General features: G+C 55.8%; 1 protein-coding gene and 5 non-coding genes across 6 annotated transcripts in view; 4 read left to right on the top strand and 2 right to left on the bottom strand.

Annotated features, from left to right (window-relative positions):
* The window catches only part of LOC142821592 (uncharacterized), a 361,188-nt gene that overhangs the window by 173,118 nt on the left and 173,273 nt on the right, over window positions 1-14,797 (top strand). The window lies entirely within an intron of this gene.
* Window positions 694-766, top strand: TRNAR-CCU (transfer RNA arginine (anticodon CCU)). Its single transcript has one exon. It is a non-coding gene; the product is annotated as a tRNA-Arg (tRNA).
* Window positions 2,832-2,903, bottom strand: TRNAG-UCC (transfer RNA glycine (anticodon UCC)). Its single transcript has one exon. It is a non-coding gene; the product is annotated as a tRNA-Gly (tRNA).
* TRNAS-AGA (transfer RNA serine (anticodon AGA)) lies at window positions 4,730-4,811 on the top strand. Its single transcript has one exon. It is a non-coding gene; the product is annotated as a tRNA-Ser (tRNA).
* On the bottom strand, window positions 5,839-5,915 carry TRNAF-GAA (transfer RNA phenylalanine (anticodon GAA)). Its single transcript has one exon. It is a non-coding gene; the product is annotated as a tRNA-Phe (tRNA).
* On the top strand, window positions 10,153-10,226 carry TRNAT-AGU (transfer RNA threonine (anticodon AGU)). The gene has a single exon. It is a non-coding gene; the product is annotated as a tRNA-Thr (tRNA).

Raw genomic sequence — 14,797 nt, 5'->3', positions numbered from 1 at the left:
ATTTTCCGCCAGCAACATTAATGATACAGCAGACAGAAACAGTTACAATCCAGACAGCGATCACACAGACAAACAATAGGAAAGTGAAGAGAATAATCATAGAGTTCAAGGGAAAATCTCACAAAGGAGATTCCAGGCAGCCAGGCCATGGGGGTCTCTGAAATTGCCCCTGTCCTGCCTGGCTGTTGACAAGGTTGCTCTGTGAGGTCACTGCCTCCCAGCCAATAAGCTGAGGTGCTGTAAAAGTTCCTTGTGATGTCACTGCTGCCTTGCAGGCTCATGTCCTACCCCTGGCCAGCCCCTTGGCATGTGTGAGCTGCTCCCCCTCACTCAGGGCTGGTTCTGGGGCTCACGCAGGGAACATCAGAGGCTGCTCAGGGGGCCACATTGCTAGGCCAGGGGCCCTCCTGTGGGGCTGTGAGTGTTGCTGTCTCTGCTGTACAGACAGGGCCATAGAGCCTCAGGAGGCTGCAGCCGTGGGAGACACTTCCCTGGTTTCGGGAGGGAGACGAGACGTCAAGGCCCATGACTCGGAGCCAACTACAGATACCCATGGAAAGCTGATTTTCAGAGGGGTGGTGATCAGCCCTTCCTGTGTATCTGGCTTCTTCAAAGGGGCTTCATCAGGAGCTAAAAGTTGAAGAAGGGCCATTTAGAAGGGTGAATTTCTTTCCCTGGCAGGTTTCTCTGTGTGCCCCAGTGGCCTAATGGACAAGGCACTGGCCTCCTAAGCCAGGGATAGTGGGTTCAAGTCCCATCTGGGGTGACAGTTTCTCTCACTGGCAAAGAGTTTACATTCCTCTGCTCTCTGAAACAATTACCAGGAATGCTCCACAGTTGCTCTCTCCCTCTCTGCAGAAGTTGTTCAGACCCTGCACTAGCAAATGCTGGTGTAAGATGCAGAACTGAGTGCTAAAAGCCCAGGTATTCAAAGTCAGAATGAAGTGGCACATTTTACTCTAGAAGGCTCAGGAGTGACAGCCAGAGGGAGGTGGCTATAGCAGAGCAGGGTCTGTCTGGAGACAAAGTGGGCCTGAGGATGAGAAGGCCCATGAGAGGCAGAGACTCCAGAGCAGTGGGGGCAGGCTAGTTATTTGGTCTGGCAAAAGGACAGAAAAACCCCAGGCCCTGAGCATGGTGCAGGCAAGGCCCATGGGGCAGTTTGCCTGGTGGGGTTCGGGGCGTGGAGAAGCTGTGAAGCTCTGTGAGTGGATAAGGTCCCTGGCTGTGCTGCGCCACCTGCCGTGTGTGTGACTCAAACTGTCCCATGTCCCCTTTTGTGTGTCTGTTGCGCTTCCAGCTTCTTTCCTCAGGCACGTTCATCCGGCAAAGACCCGCCCCCCAGGGATCTTGTATCTTCCTTTGTGCAGCTCAGCCGCAGACACAGCCAGGGCTGGAAGGAAATTGCTGCACTTTGGGAGTCAAAGGTGTTGTCTGGGGCCACAGAGCAGTTTCACCCAACAGCCTGAGGGGGGCACCATGGCTTAGCTTGCTCCTTCTAAACAGAAGAGCCTGGGTTCAACTCCCAGTGGTGCCTTGTTGCTTCCTTTGCTCACATTTTCCCAGGTCCTTCTGGGACACAGAAGAGGCCTCCCCTGGCCACCCATGGAACTGCTGGGCTGACCCAGGGCCTGAAAGGGGCTGTGGCTGCTGCTGACAGGGAAGAAGCTGGGAGGTAAGATGCTGATAGCAAGAGATTCCAGCTGCCTCTTTGCCCTGGGTCTCAGTGCGCCATGTCGACCACCAGCCACCTTGACCAAATGTCAAACCAGCTGGACTAGCCAGCCCACGTCACAGTGAGTCGCTAGTGGCCCTGTCAGAGAAGAGCCATTGGCAGCTGCAGAGACGTCCCTTCAGCTGCCGGACACGCCTTTCTAAAAGGGCTATTTGTGAGCTGTGCTTGGGTTGGCTGGCTAGTAAAATTAGTTAGTGCATGAAGCTAGTAATGCCAAGGTCACGGGTTCAAGCCCTGTGCTGGCCACAGATATGTTTGCTGTGGTGACTGTTCTACCCCTGTCTCCCTCCTTCAGCTGCCTGCTATGGACAGGGAAAGAGAAATAGGCACAAGAGTGTGAGCTTTTCAAGAAATAGGCCAGAAAACTGGTAAGAGGAGGCTCCAGCCTGCACAGACCCAGGGGCTAAAAGGGCCTTGGCCTGGCTGGCTTCCCCCAATAGCAGGGAAAACTCTTCTCTTCCCTCTATTGTGGGGCTACTCATGGGCCTGCTGGCTCAGCTGTTTAGAGCTTGATGCTAATAATGCCCAGGTCACGGGTACAAGCCCCATGCAGACCCCACAACAGCCAAATTAGTTTTGTTTGAGCTGCTCCCCACGAAAAGCAGTGAGAGAGAGCCCTTGGCTGTGGGACCCACTTGTGCCTGTCGTTCAGGGTTAAATAAGTTCTTCCCCAGGAGGCTGCCTGTTCCCTTCCCACCTTGCATTGGCTGGGAATCAAATCAAGCAAGGGGCAGCAAACGCCAGGCACCATCATAGTCTGGGCCACAGATAATGACCCTCTTGGAGCTGTGATCCCAGGAGGAGTCTCTGCGGGCCCTGCAGTCCATGCGAAGGAATGCCGACATTTTTGGCCAAATGGCCAATGGTCTAGCAAAGAAAGGCCACCTCCCTCCTACCCCCGCATCCTACCAAGTCAGAGCCAAGGTCAAGGAATTGCGGCAGGGGTATGTGAGGGAGGAACCGCATTACTGTGAATGCTCTCGGAGAGGATGAAGAGCGGTGACAGGCAGCCCACAGCTGCAGGACCTGTTTGTGCCAGTTTTTTCAGGGTTCAAATAAAAGCTCAGCAAGGAGCTTTGATGCTCTCTCTTTACACTGCATTGGCTGGAAATTGAACCCAGGTCAACTGCTTGGAAGGCAGCTATGCTCACCACTGTACCAACAATGCCTGCCTGCGAAGTTGCTGGGAAAATTAGTTAGGAAATCCTACATCTGCCATGAGGCTAGCCAGAGGCGAGAGGGTGCCTGTGTGGTTTGGGTAAAGCAGAACATCTTGGCTATTAGGCAGAGACCAGAAGTGGTGACGCTGGGGTAGTGGCTGCCCTGCACTCTCTATGGTGTGAGGAGCTGGGCAGGAGAGGAGTCCCAGAGGTTGTTGGGTGGGAGAGTAGAGTTTATCGGACTTTGGGCTAAGCTCTAGAGCAGCCAAGGGAGAGGTGGGGAAGTGACTTCTGGATACTCTGTGTGGCCCAGGGATGTGGACCCAGAGCCGTCCTTGTGGTTTTTGCCATAAAGTGTTTCTGGGTCCTTTGCCTAAGATCGAGCACTTCTTCCTTTCGGAGAGCCATGTCCCAGGCACAAGCCCCCAGAAACCTCTTCAGGGACACATCACAGGACCAAGCAGGGGGCAGCAAACACCAGGCACTGTCAGTGTCTGGGCCAGAGATAAAGACCCTCTTGGAGCGGTGATCCAAGGGGGGGGGGGGGTCTTTGCAGGCCCGGCAGTCCAGGTGGACGAATGCAACATTTATAAACATAAAAACATAAGAACGGCCATACTGGGTCAGATCAAAGGTCCATCTAGCCCAGTGTCCTGTCTGCCGACAGTGGCCAGCACCAGGTGCCCCAGAGAGGGTGGATCGAAGACAACGATCAAGTGATTTGTCTCCTGTCATCCGTCTCCAGCCTCTGACAAACAGAGGCCAGAGACACCATTTTATCCCCTGGCTAATAGCTTTTATGGACCTAACCTCCATGAAATTATCTAACATATGGCCCAATGGCTGATGACCTTGCCTCCCCCCTCCTGCATCCTAGACCAAGTCAGACCCAAGGTCAACGAATTGCGGGAGGGGTATGTGAGGGCCCGTGTGCATACTGTGAGGAACTGGACCGAATCCCGGGGTGTGGGGAGCCCCTGTCTCCAGGGATAGTTGTGGAGTCTGGGATGGAGACACCTGGGAAGCAGCGGCTGCAGCTTCAGGATGACAACGCTGATGACCTGCAGCGTCAGGAGACGCAGGAGGACTCCCAAACGTCTTCAGGCAGCGGGGAGGGAACATCAGGTGAGTACTGGGAGGTTGCAACACCCAGGACATGTCGACACTTGCAGTCTCCTTCAGGAGAGGGATGCAAATTTATGAAACCGGGATTTAAATATCCCGCGCTCTATTTGCATAATCGTGTCCGGGTGCTATTTCAAAATACTTTATTATGAAATAAAAAACACCGTTTAGATGCAGTTATTTGGGGAGAAAACCCTTCTTCCGAAATCACCCTTAAACACTCCCCTCTGGTCTGGACCTAACAGCAGTGTCAGCGTTTGCTAGTCGGGGCTCTGGACAGCACCTGCACAGAGGGAGATGGCAACTGCGGGACGCCCTGGCCAACTGTCCCAATGTCTCACAGCAGAAAAGACAGCAAAAGAGGCCAATGCAAACAGCCCCCTGGCAGCGAGGGAGTCAGCACGTCGGTGGGTGGGGCAGGGAGCTGGGGGCAGAGCTGGGCTCTAACTCGCTGGGTGACCTTGGCCCATTCAGTGAACCTCTCCCTGTCTCCATGGCCCTGTCTGTACAGCAGGGACAGCAACACTCACAGGCCCCGCATGAGGGGGCTGGTTTAATGCTTCACCCCAAGGCCCAGCAATGAGCCCCCAAGCTTGCCCTGTTCTGGAGCCAGGTTTGCTGTGTGAATTCTGTGGGGCGGGTGAGGTCAGGGCTGGGCTCTGGGATTATTTACCACTTTCCCTGATCCTGGGACACTGCTGACTTCATAGCTGTGATGGCCGAGTGGTTAAGGCGTTGGACTAGAAATCCAATAGGGTTTCCCTGCGCAGGTTCAAATCCTGCTCACAGCGAGGCCTGCGTTTTGGCCACACCCTAACCAGGGCAACAAGCTGCACAACCCCTAAGCCACTCTCCCTGTCCCCAGTCAATCCCTTTCTGCGCCTTCCGAGAGAGACACGGGGCATGGTCCCTTGTTATGGGTCCCTGGGCTCTAGGGAAACGCTCAGCTCCTGCAGCCTCTGCCCCTTGCTCAGCCCTACTCCATGGCGCTGCTCTGCTCCAGTGTGTGATAGGAGTTGAGTGAGAGGATGGAGCGTCTGGGCCTCCCCCAAAGGTCCATCCATGAAGGGCAGAAATGTTGGGGATATGATGTGGGTCACTCCTCCTGAGGCGCACAGCCCTCCCCCCCCCCCCCCCCGTGTTGGGAGCAAAGGTCTAGAGAAGTATTGGGGGGGGGGGTCTTGTTCCCTGCTCTTGCTCTGCCTTGGGCAAAGAATTAGTAACAGAATATTTGTCCAAGTTTATGTACAGAAAAAAACTGACAAGCATGTTTCTGTGGGGTGGTGGTTATCGTGTTTGCTTAATGTGCAAAAGGCTCCTGGTTCAAAGCCAAGCAGAAAGTGGGAACAGGGGGTTCTGCTCCTATTTGTGGCTCCCCAGGTAAACACAGCCCCTGCTGCTTGGGGATAAGCCCAACTCCCAGATTGAGTAAAGCAAGGAACAACAGGAGCCCTGTCCTAGAAAGGGAGGGGCCAGTGTGTGTGAGTGCATGGCCCAGACAGACAGCCCCAGGGTGCAAGGACAGAGCTGCTGGACATCTCTAGTGGTCCTGGGGGGGGGGGGAAGATATGGGTGTTAGCAACATGCTCATGTGGTGCCATGTTCCAGCACTGCCAACAGGGAGTGTTTTTTGTGGTGTCACCTGATTCCCCCCAACTGTAGCCCTTGTACCTGCCCTGTGGCAGGATAGAGACCGAGGGCCAAGAGAAAGCAGGAAGAGCCCCAGGATGCAGCTCATCTCCCCTTTCCTCCTGCAGTGCAGATTGTGATAACAGCTCTAAGCAAAACCATCAACTTGAAGTAATTAGCCCCTATTGGAGCATAACAAAGCCTGGGATTGAACCAGGGACCTTTAGATTTTCAGTCTCATGCTCTCCCCACTGAGCTACTTTGGCTGTGATAAGAGTCTTGTGTGGCCTGTAATTCTCTGTCCAGGATGTTTTGCCGCATGTCGTCATGCCCTGCCCAGGAAGGCGAGATTGGCCTTTCCACAGCGCCCCTCCCCCACAGCCAGAGCCAAGGGTCCCTCTAAGCCAGGCCTGGGCAATACAGGCCAGCGGGCTGGATCCAGCCCATGAAGCCACCCAACATGGCAGCAAGAAGCCTCAGGCAGATTCCCTGCTGGCCCTGTCCCCATGCACAGCTGAGAGAAGGGGCTGCTGGGCCCTTTGTGTCGCTCAGCTGGAGAGGAAAAGGCTTCAGGCCTGGTCCCTGCTCCAGGCTTGTTTGTGGCCAATGGGAGCTGCCTGCTTGAAGCCCTGGCCAGTCCCCACAAGCTCTTATTCACCCAGGCGTGTGACCTGCACCCCCTGCGCAGGGAAGGGGCTGCCTGAGAAATGTGCTTGGCTGCCAGGAGTGTCTCCCAGTCAGAGCCTGCCTCTGGCACCCCAGCTCTTCCCTTCCCTCAGCCACTGGCCCTCCCTGTGATGGAAAAGGGCAAAGACCAGTCAGGTTTCATGAGTACAGATAAGGCTGGTTTCCCTGACTGGGAATTGAACCCAGGGCACAGCAGTGAGCTAAATCACTAGACCACCAGAGAGACAAACACCTGAAGTGTTTCCTGAGAAAAGGGGATGCTGGGAAATTAGTGTCCCTGCTCCCTGCACAATCCCATTGGCTGGTTTCTGGCTATGGGAAGCACCATCCCCCCTCCACTCAGGCTCTTATTCACCAACCCACATGGCCCCTGCAGCTTGTGTGGGGGCAGGGAAGTAGCTGCCTGAGAAATGTGCTGGGCTGCTGGCTGGGAGTGAGCCAGGTAAGTCTCCCAGCCAGAGCCTGCCTCTGGCACCCCAGCCCCTCCCTTCCCTCAACCCACTGGTACCCCATGTAAACCAAACCCTCTGCCCCCCTCCTGAACCCACACCCCTCCCAGATCCTGCACCCCAGTCCTCTGCCCCAAACTCCTGTCTGCACCAACCTGCATCCCAGACCCCCACCTCCTCCGTTAATAGCATGGAAAAGTGCAGCCCTGGGAGCATTTCCCGTGGAAAAGATGGCCAAGCCCAATCCCCTACACAGAGCCCCAGAAAATACCAATGGACACTGGGCACTTGTAAAGCTCCCTCTCGGGCAGCGCTACGGAATGGATCCGGCTGGCCATCGGGCTGACTAACCCATCAACAGACGAGTCCCAGTGAGACTTCTCAGCCCAAGTGCAGAGACTGTGGAGTCTCCCACTCCCAGCCCAGTGGCAGAGGGGCAGCGCCCTGAGGAGGCGGGTCCCGAGGCAGCAGAAACCTTTGAAGGGAACAGAGATGTAAGGTAAGAAGGAAGGAGAACGAGTCACCTCTTCCCAGGAGAGATGTGGTGGGAAACTACCAGATCCGGTGCAGCTCTCACACATGGCAGGGGGGGGGTGTTCTTGCGCAACATGCCACCACAGCCAAAGGGACTTTCAGAGATGAAGTCCAGTCCCCTGCCTCACAGCAGAACAAAGCACCATCCAGATCGATGTCTCTCCAAAACAGGAAGCTACTAGGAGTGGGGTTTGAACCCACGCAAACAAATATCTAGTGGATCTTAAGTCCAACACCTTAACCGCTCATCCATCCTGGTGATGAAGAAAAAGGCAGACGTGTGCAAGTTCTCTCCTCAAATACCCCAGGGACTCGCTCTCAGAGTATCTGCCTGTCCCATCTCTGTGCCAGGGCTTCCCTCCGAAAGGGTGAAAGAGCCGCCCCCTCCTCCGCAGAGAGGGTTTTTCTTGTGCAAGAAGGGGCAGTGTAGACGCTCCTTCTGGTGCAAGAGTCTCTTCGTCAAAAATGGTGGATCATTAGGTACGCAAATGAGGCTCGGCAATATTCGACGCTTAGCCTCATTTGCATATTTCTCATGCAAGAATCCGTGCGTGTAGACGTAGCCCTAGTGTTTGCCCTGCTTTGCATTTGGCCAGCCCCCATGGACCAGGCCAGTGTTTCCCAACCTTTTTTTTTTATACCATGGACAGCCAAGCCCATTCACAAACTTGTGCCAGACCAGTAACATTATATTTACATATCTGCATATCCATTATGCAAATAACAAATATGAAAATATGGAAATAAACTGTTGCCAGTCCCTATAGATCAGTGTTTGCAGGTATCTACACTTAAAAAATCACAGAAACAATTCCCCTCAGGCTGCTGGAGGGGGCAGCTCCTCCCCCAGGAGGACTGGAGCCTGCAGAGGGAGGGGCGCAGGGAGAGGCACCCACAGAGGCAGGGGGAATTTGGGACACCCTGGTTATAAACTTCAGAAATGTTGTGGGGGCAGAGAAGTTGGTGCCCCCAAGTGCCACCACCAGTCACCTCTGCCCCCCCTCCTGCCCGATGGGGGTGGAGGAGTTACCGTTGCCCCCTTTCACTTTCTATGACCCCCCCCCCGAGTTTCCCTCCATTGAAACCCCTGCTCCCAGCCACCTCATGCCTGGCATGATCCCCCCAACCTCCCTTCAGCGCCTCCTGCCTCCCCTTCCCGCCCCACCTCACACGTCCCTGTTCCCCTTCACCCGTCTTACCTGCCCCCACCCTCTTCAGCCCCCTCCCCACCCTCTCGGGGATGGTTCCCCCCACCCTGCACGAGCTGGTAGCAGCTTCCCTGGCCCCAGGCTTGGATCACAGCCCCCTCTGCTGAGAGCAGCCCTGGGCCAGATCTTCCCACTGCAGCCCTGGGGGCTGCTCTCTGGGAAGGGGGGGGTCTCTCTTACCTGCCCCCCCGAGTGCTATACCCAATGCTGGGGCTCAGGGATACACCAGAACCGGGCCCTGCAAGCAGAGGGCAGGAAAGGAGCCAGGCTGAGGCTTTGCAGGGAGCAGGCCGGGGACCTGGCAGGAGGAGGCTCCAGCGAGCACAGAGCCTGCGCAGGGCCAGCCCGCTGGGAGGGGAGCAGGAGCATCCAGCACCATCCAGGCCAGCGGCAGCCGACACTGGGGAAGCTCTGAGACTCCAGGGCAAAGGCCTCCAGCCCCCCATCTCTGGGGTTAGGTGGCCCTGGAACCAGACCCCCTGGAGTAGCAGTGTGGCCGGGGGGCTCTGACCACAGGGGGCTGGCCCCAGAGCCCAGGGCCTGGGAGTCTGGTCAGCAAGTGAGACTTGCCCGTCAGGCCAAGCTGCTTTCTCCCCGGCTGCCGTTCCTGCCTGTCCCGTGCCAGCGCCGCACGCAGGCCAGTGGGGCAGGACGGGGGTGTCAGTGGGGCCCTGCTCTCAGTCCGTCCCTCACAGGCCCTGTGGGCTGCTCGAGGGCTGAGCCCGTCACCCAGGCCTGGCGCGGGGATGGAACATGGGGCACGTTTCCCCCTGTGAGCGTGTGCGGGGGCAGGAGGGAGCCACACGGGCCCGGCTGAAGGTTTTGTGCTGGGGCTGGAGGCTTGAGCCCGAGCTGTCGGCCTCAGCGGGACTTGCTCCTCCCCCCTCTCCTGCCTTGCTGCCTCCTTTGGCCAGCAGCGCTCAGGGGCAGCCGGGAGAGCCGGCACCAAGGGCAGAGGAGGCCGAGGCACAAGCCCCTCAGAGGGGACAGGCCTGAGGCCTCTGGCTTGCCCAGGCTCACGCCAAGGGGCTTTCTGTGGTGCCGGGCAGGGGAGGGAGGCCAGGCCCAGGCCGGTGGGAGAAGGGGCAGCGCCTGCCAGGGCAGCAAGGGGAGCTGCAGGGAGCGAGACGCGGCGTTTCTGCCTGGATCACTCAAGGGTCCTTCTGCGGGTGAAGCGCCTGTGACACCCCTGTGCTGCTGGGTTCTCCTGCCCCTCCCCTGGGAGGCTCTTGCCCTGACACTCGTCCAAGGGCAAACTGGGCACAGCAGCCTGCCCCAGGCACCTTCCATAGCTCAGCTGGCAGAGCAGAGGCCTGTAGCGGGTGCTCGGCAAGTGTCCTTAGGTGGCTGATTCGACTCCAGCTGAAAGGAGAGATTCTTCTCCCTCCCCCTGGCTGCAGGCCCGGCCTTAGGACCAGGCAGCTGCCTTGGGTCTGTCCCTTTGGGGCCTGGTGCTACAATTGACAAAAAGGTTTTGGGTTCCAGCTGCTGATGAAATGTCTTGGGCTGCGCAGGCCTTGAGTCATGGCAAGAGCTGGAGGGGAATGCGGAACGGCTGCACTTTGGGATGGGAAGGGGGTGTCTGGCACCATAAAGTAGAACAGTTTTAAGGTTGCTTCAAGGAGGGCACCATGGCTTAGTTGGCTAAAGCGCCTGCCTAGTAAGTAGGAGATCCTGGGTTCAACTCCCAGTGGTGCCTTGTTGCCAGGTCAATGGGTCTTTTCTTCCCACCATTCTTCAACATGTATCTGGAGTTGGTTTTACCTTCAGCTGAGCTTGGTGGTGCCCTCGCAGTGGGAGTAGGATAGTAGCAAAGAGCAGGAGGTGCCTAGGGGTTTGATTTTGTGAGGCTTATCTAGACTTGCTAAATCAAGCTCTGGAAGATGGATTGCAGCAGCAATCTCCACCAGAGTGAAGACATGGCCTAATGGTGCAATTAGTTAGATGCCAACACTAATAGCCCCACTGCTGGTAACTCACTGGCTATGTCTAGACTGGCAAGTTTTTCCGCAAAAGCAGCCACTTTTGCAGAAAAACTTGCCAGCTGTCTACACTGGCCACTTGAATTTGCGCAAGAACACTGAGGATCTAATGTAAGATTGTCAGTGTTCTTGCGCAAATACTATGCTGTTCCCGTTCGGGAAAAAGCCCTCTTGCACAAATGTATTTGCACAAGAGGGCCAGTGTAGACAGCTCAGGACTGTTTTGTGCAAAAGAGCCCCGATGGCGAAAATGGCGATCGGGTCTTTCTTGTGCAAAACCGCATCTAGATTGGCACGGACGCTTTTCTGCAAAAGGTGCTTTTGCACAAAAGCGTCCGTGCCAATCTAGCTGCTCTTTTCCGCAAATGCTTTTAACGGAAAAACTTTTCCTTGAAATCACTTGCGGAAAAACATGCCAATCTAGACGTAGCCACAGAGGCTACATCTACACTTAAAGTTTTCTCCTTAAAAAATATGTTAATGAGGGACTCAATTCATGAGTCACCATCTCATTTGCATATTTTCTGCCAATGGGATTTTTGTGCAAAAACAAGCAGTGTGAACACTTTTTTGGCACAAAACCCCCTTTTCCCAAAAGATTCTTATGCCCCCCCAAAAGAGGTATATTGATCTTTCAGAAAAAGGGGGTTTTGTGCAAAAAGAAAACTTCCATACTGCTTGTTTTTGCACAACAACCCCAGCGCAAAATCAGTTTGCCAGAAAATATGCAAATAAGATCATGACTCATGCAAATGAGATCCTAATTAGCACCTTTTTTTGCTGAGAAAACTCGTCGTGTAGATAATGCAATAGAAGCACAGCGTGTCAGAGAATTGTTCCAGTGACGCTCCCAGATGAGGGGGTTACAAACCCCGCGCTAGACCCTGTGCCAGGGTTTCGTCACCTGCTCGGCTGTTCCTGTTCTGTTCCGTGCTGTGAACGTTCCTGAGAAGGTTGGAACCAACCCGGCTCCTTTAGGGAGCGGAAGCTCCTAGGGGCGGAGACTGAGGTGTTTAAACAGCACGAGCAAACCGGGGGCAGCACTAGCCAGCCCAGGCAGGGGAGAATCGCACTTGGGTGTCCCGGGGTCTGGCTCGATCACAGCGGGCGGACTACTGAGAAGGGCCACAGGTGCAGGCTGCAGCATTGGAGGCTGGGGACAAGCCGCCAAATTTGCTGCCGCGGGGTGGGCTGGATCCTCTGTAGGCTCCGTGACTGACCCACCCTCCCCCGGGGCAGTTCAGCGGCTCGTGCCCCGGCCCTTACACGCAGCAGCGACCAGAGCCCCAAGCCCGCCTGCCCCTCCCGAGGGAAGCGCGGAGCCCGGCACCCCCAAGCTACCGGCCCGAGGGCCCGCAGGGAACCAGCACGTGGCCTGCGCCCGGAACAGCGGTGGGACCGGCAGCAGCTGCACAGCCCAGCCCGCGGCAGTGAGCTAGGGGCGGCAGCCGCAGCTCGGAGATCTGGGCTCCTCCGCGTGCTCGGGTGTACCCAGGGGTGCTCATTTACATACCCACGATGCATTGCGCACAGTGATTCGCCACCCGCGTCCATGGGGCAGAGTTTGCTCCTAAAGCCCCTGGCTCCCACGCAAAACTCGGGCTATCAGCGTGGCAGAGCAACAGGCTGCAGAAGGGGTGGGGATTTGCAGACAGTCCGGTGTAGCCACTGTGAGTTGAGAAACAGACGCCGTTTTTCTGGCAGCGCCTCTGCAGCAACTGTGGTATGCTCTGGTTTCTTTTCAGATCATATAAATCTTTTGCCATTTTCGTGATTGGGGCTTTTTTGCGGAAAACAGTACTGTGCTGTTTACTCTGGTCCTCTTGTGCAAATGATTTGTGCAAGAGGACTTTTGCCCGAATGGGAGCAGCACAGTATTTCTGCAAGAACACTGATGATCTTACATGAGATCGTCAGTGTTTTTGCGGAAATTCAAGAGGCCAGTGTAGACAGCTGGCAAGTTCTTCTGGAAAAGTGGCTGATTTTCTGGAATAAGTGGCCAGGGTAGACACAGCCCAGATGCGCCCGGCTCTGGAGGGTGACGGGCCTGGCTGGGCCAGGGGTGTCAGGGCGAGAGCAGAAGCCGCACAGACTCGGTGCACATCACTTTCCTAGGCCATTGATGCCCCTTTTCAGCCACCCTGCTTGCCTTACAGGAAGTTTCCCCTAACGGCCGGCTGGCCTGCCGGTCCTCGCTGCAGCCCCAGCCCCAGCCCCTTGCTTCTCGTCCTGCACCTCCCCCCCCAAGCTTCAGAAGAACCAGAAGTTCTCCCTTCTCTGCCTAGCAGCCTTTTATGGCCCTGAAAACTCTTAGCAGCTCCCCTCTAGCAGACTCCCTTCCAATCTTCTACACCCCGCACAGTCAGTTTCTCTTGCACTTTTCTGCATTCCCTGTCTCCGATTTGTATGAGTCTGCCTCCCTTCCTGCCCACAGGGCGCAATGCTCCAGCTAGGCCTAATCCTCACCGTGCAGAATGGAAGAATTACTTTTCCTGTCTTGCGCACGACGCTGCTGCTTCCGCTAACGCGCCCCAGAACGATGTTCGCTGCTCTAGCAACCCGTTTACCGCTCTCGACTCCCGTTTACCTCGTGGTCCGCTGTGACAGCCAGCCTCTCCCTGGCCTTCTCCCCTGCTGCGCCGATTCTTGTCCACAGTATTCCTTCCTAGACAGCCATTTCCCATTCTCTCTCTCTCTCTCTCTCTCTCTCTGTCTCTCTCTGCCACCCTGCACGTGGGCACAAGCAACGGATCGATCATTCGTAAGCGGAGTACTTTGCATTTGGCCTTATTGAACTTCATCGTAGTCTCTCCAAACCATCCCATCCTCCACAGCACCTGCAACCCCTCCCAGATCGGGGTCCTCCGCAGTCTTGATAAGCGTACTTTCTACGCCATCCATCTGTGACAGACCGGGCCGTGTCTGGGCACAACTGAGGGCGTCCGCTCAGGGTGAATTGCTCAAATCCGGGGCTCCTTACAGCCCCCCGACTGGTGACGTTTCCAAACAGGCCACAAACCAGTCCCACAGGGCGCTTCAGCTGCCTGCCTGAAGCCTCACGAGCAAAACCCCTCCGACACCCCAGCAATATCCGTGCCCCAGATGGCCCCGGGCCTCATACACAGGTGGGGGGGTCCTAGCACCCAATCCCACCTACCCCGAACAAGTTCTGTCCGGTTCCAAGAAACCAGCCACAGATCCCTGGTCAATTTACCCTCTGGACCTTGCCCACAAATCACGCTGGGCCAATCCTTTAGAATCTATATCTAAAGGTTTATTATTACAAGAAAGAAAAGCCTGAGAGTAAGGTTATTAAAGTACAGTACGTTACATGCACCGAATCTCCCAGTTCTCGATGCAGGCTCTAGCAGAGATGTTGCAGCTGCTGGTTTAAAAGTTCTTATTGCACATCCTACGATCAAGATGGGTTCACAGGTCTTCCGGGCTCTTCAATCCCTGCAGTGCTGCCTCTGGGATGAAGTGCTGAGCTGAGAACAAAATGGCATCAACTACATGGCCTCTTTATACCCCCTTCCTGGCCTCTTCTGGCCTCAGCCGGTCACCTGGTCCTCAGCCTCTCTCTGCTGGCAGCTCTTGGGTCTCCGCCCTCCTGCTTTAGGTGTGTCCTTGGGCCATCAAGGGCCATTGTCCCACAGGGCTTTGCTACTCAGCCTGTCCATAGCAATGCTTAACCACATTCAGAGAAACATTCAGCTTCCACACAGACCACAGATTCCTATCTATTCACACAGACATTATACACTCACATAAATAGCGTACATAAGATCAACAAACGATAAGCTCCCATTCAATACCACACATGGCTCCCCCCATACCAATTTCTGGGGGGGTGCAGCAGCGATCTGGCTGCTTCCCTCCAATTCAGTAATGTGACACCATCCAAATGGCCGAGGAAGGGAACCAGGCCCACAAGGAATCCCTGCCGGACCCCCGCTGCACTACGGCAATAACTATTCCCCGGGAACGGTATCCCTGACCCTTTAGCAGCCCCCTGACGGTAGCTCCGTCTAGTTCGCGTTTGGCTAGCGAGCGCGTTCGTGCGCAAGTAACGCGAGACGGTACCCACAGCTTTCCTGAAGACAGCAGATATACCCTTTTGATAGGTTGCCCCACCCCAGTCAGCTCCTTGAGTACGGGGGGGGGGGGGGGGGGATGCATTTCATCACACTGCCTCGGTATCTCAGCCTTCGCAACATCCTCCGGCCTAGGCCCCAACTCCGCAGCTGCCGGGAAACAGATTACTGGGGCTATGTCTACATTGGCACCC

The sequence above is a fragment of the Pelodiscus sinensis genome, chromosome 31 (genome assembly GCF_049634645.1).
Source record: "Pelodiscus sinensis isolate JC-2024 chromosome 31, ASM4963464v1, whole genome shotgun sequence".
NCBI classification, from domain to species: domain Eukaryota; kingdom Metazoa; phylum Chordata; order Testudines; family Trionychidae; genus Pelodiscus; species Pelodiscus sinensis.
The sequence above is the reverse complement of the archived record's forward strand: the minus strand, read 5'-3'. Positions and strand labels throughout refer to the sequence as shown.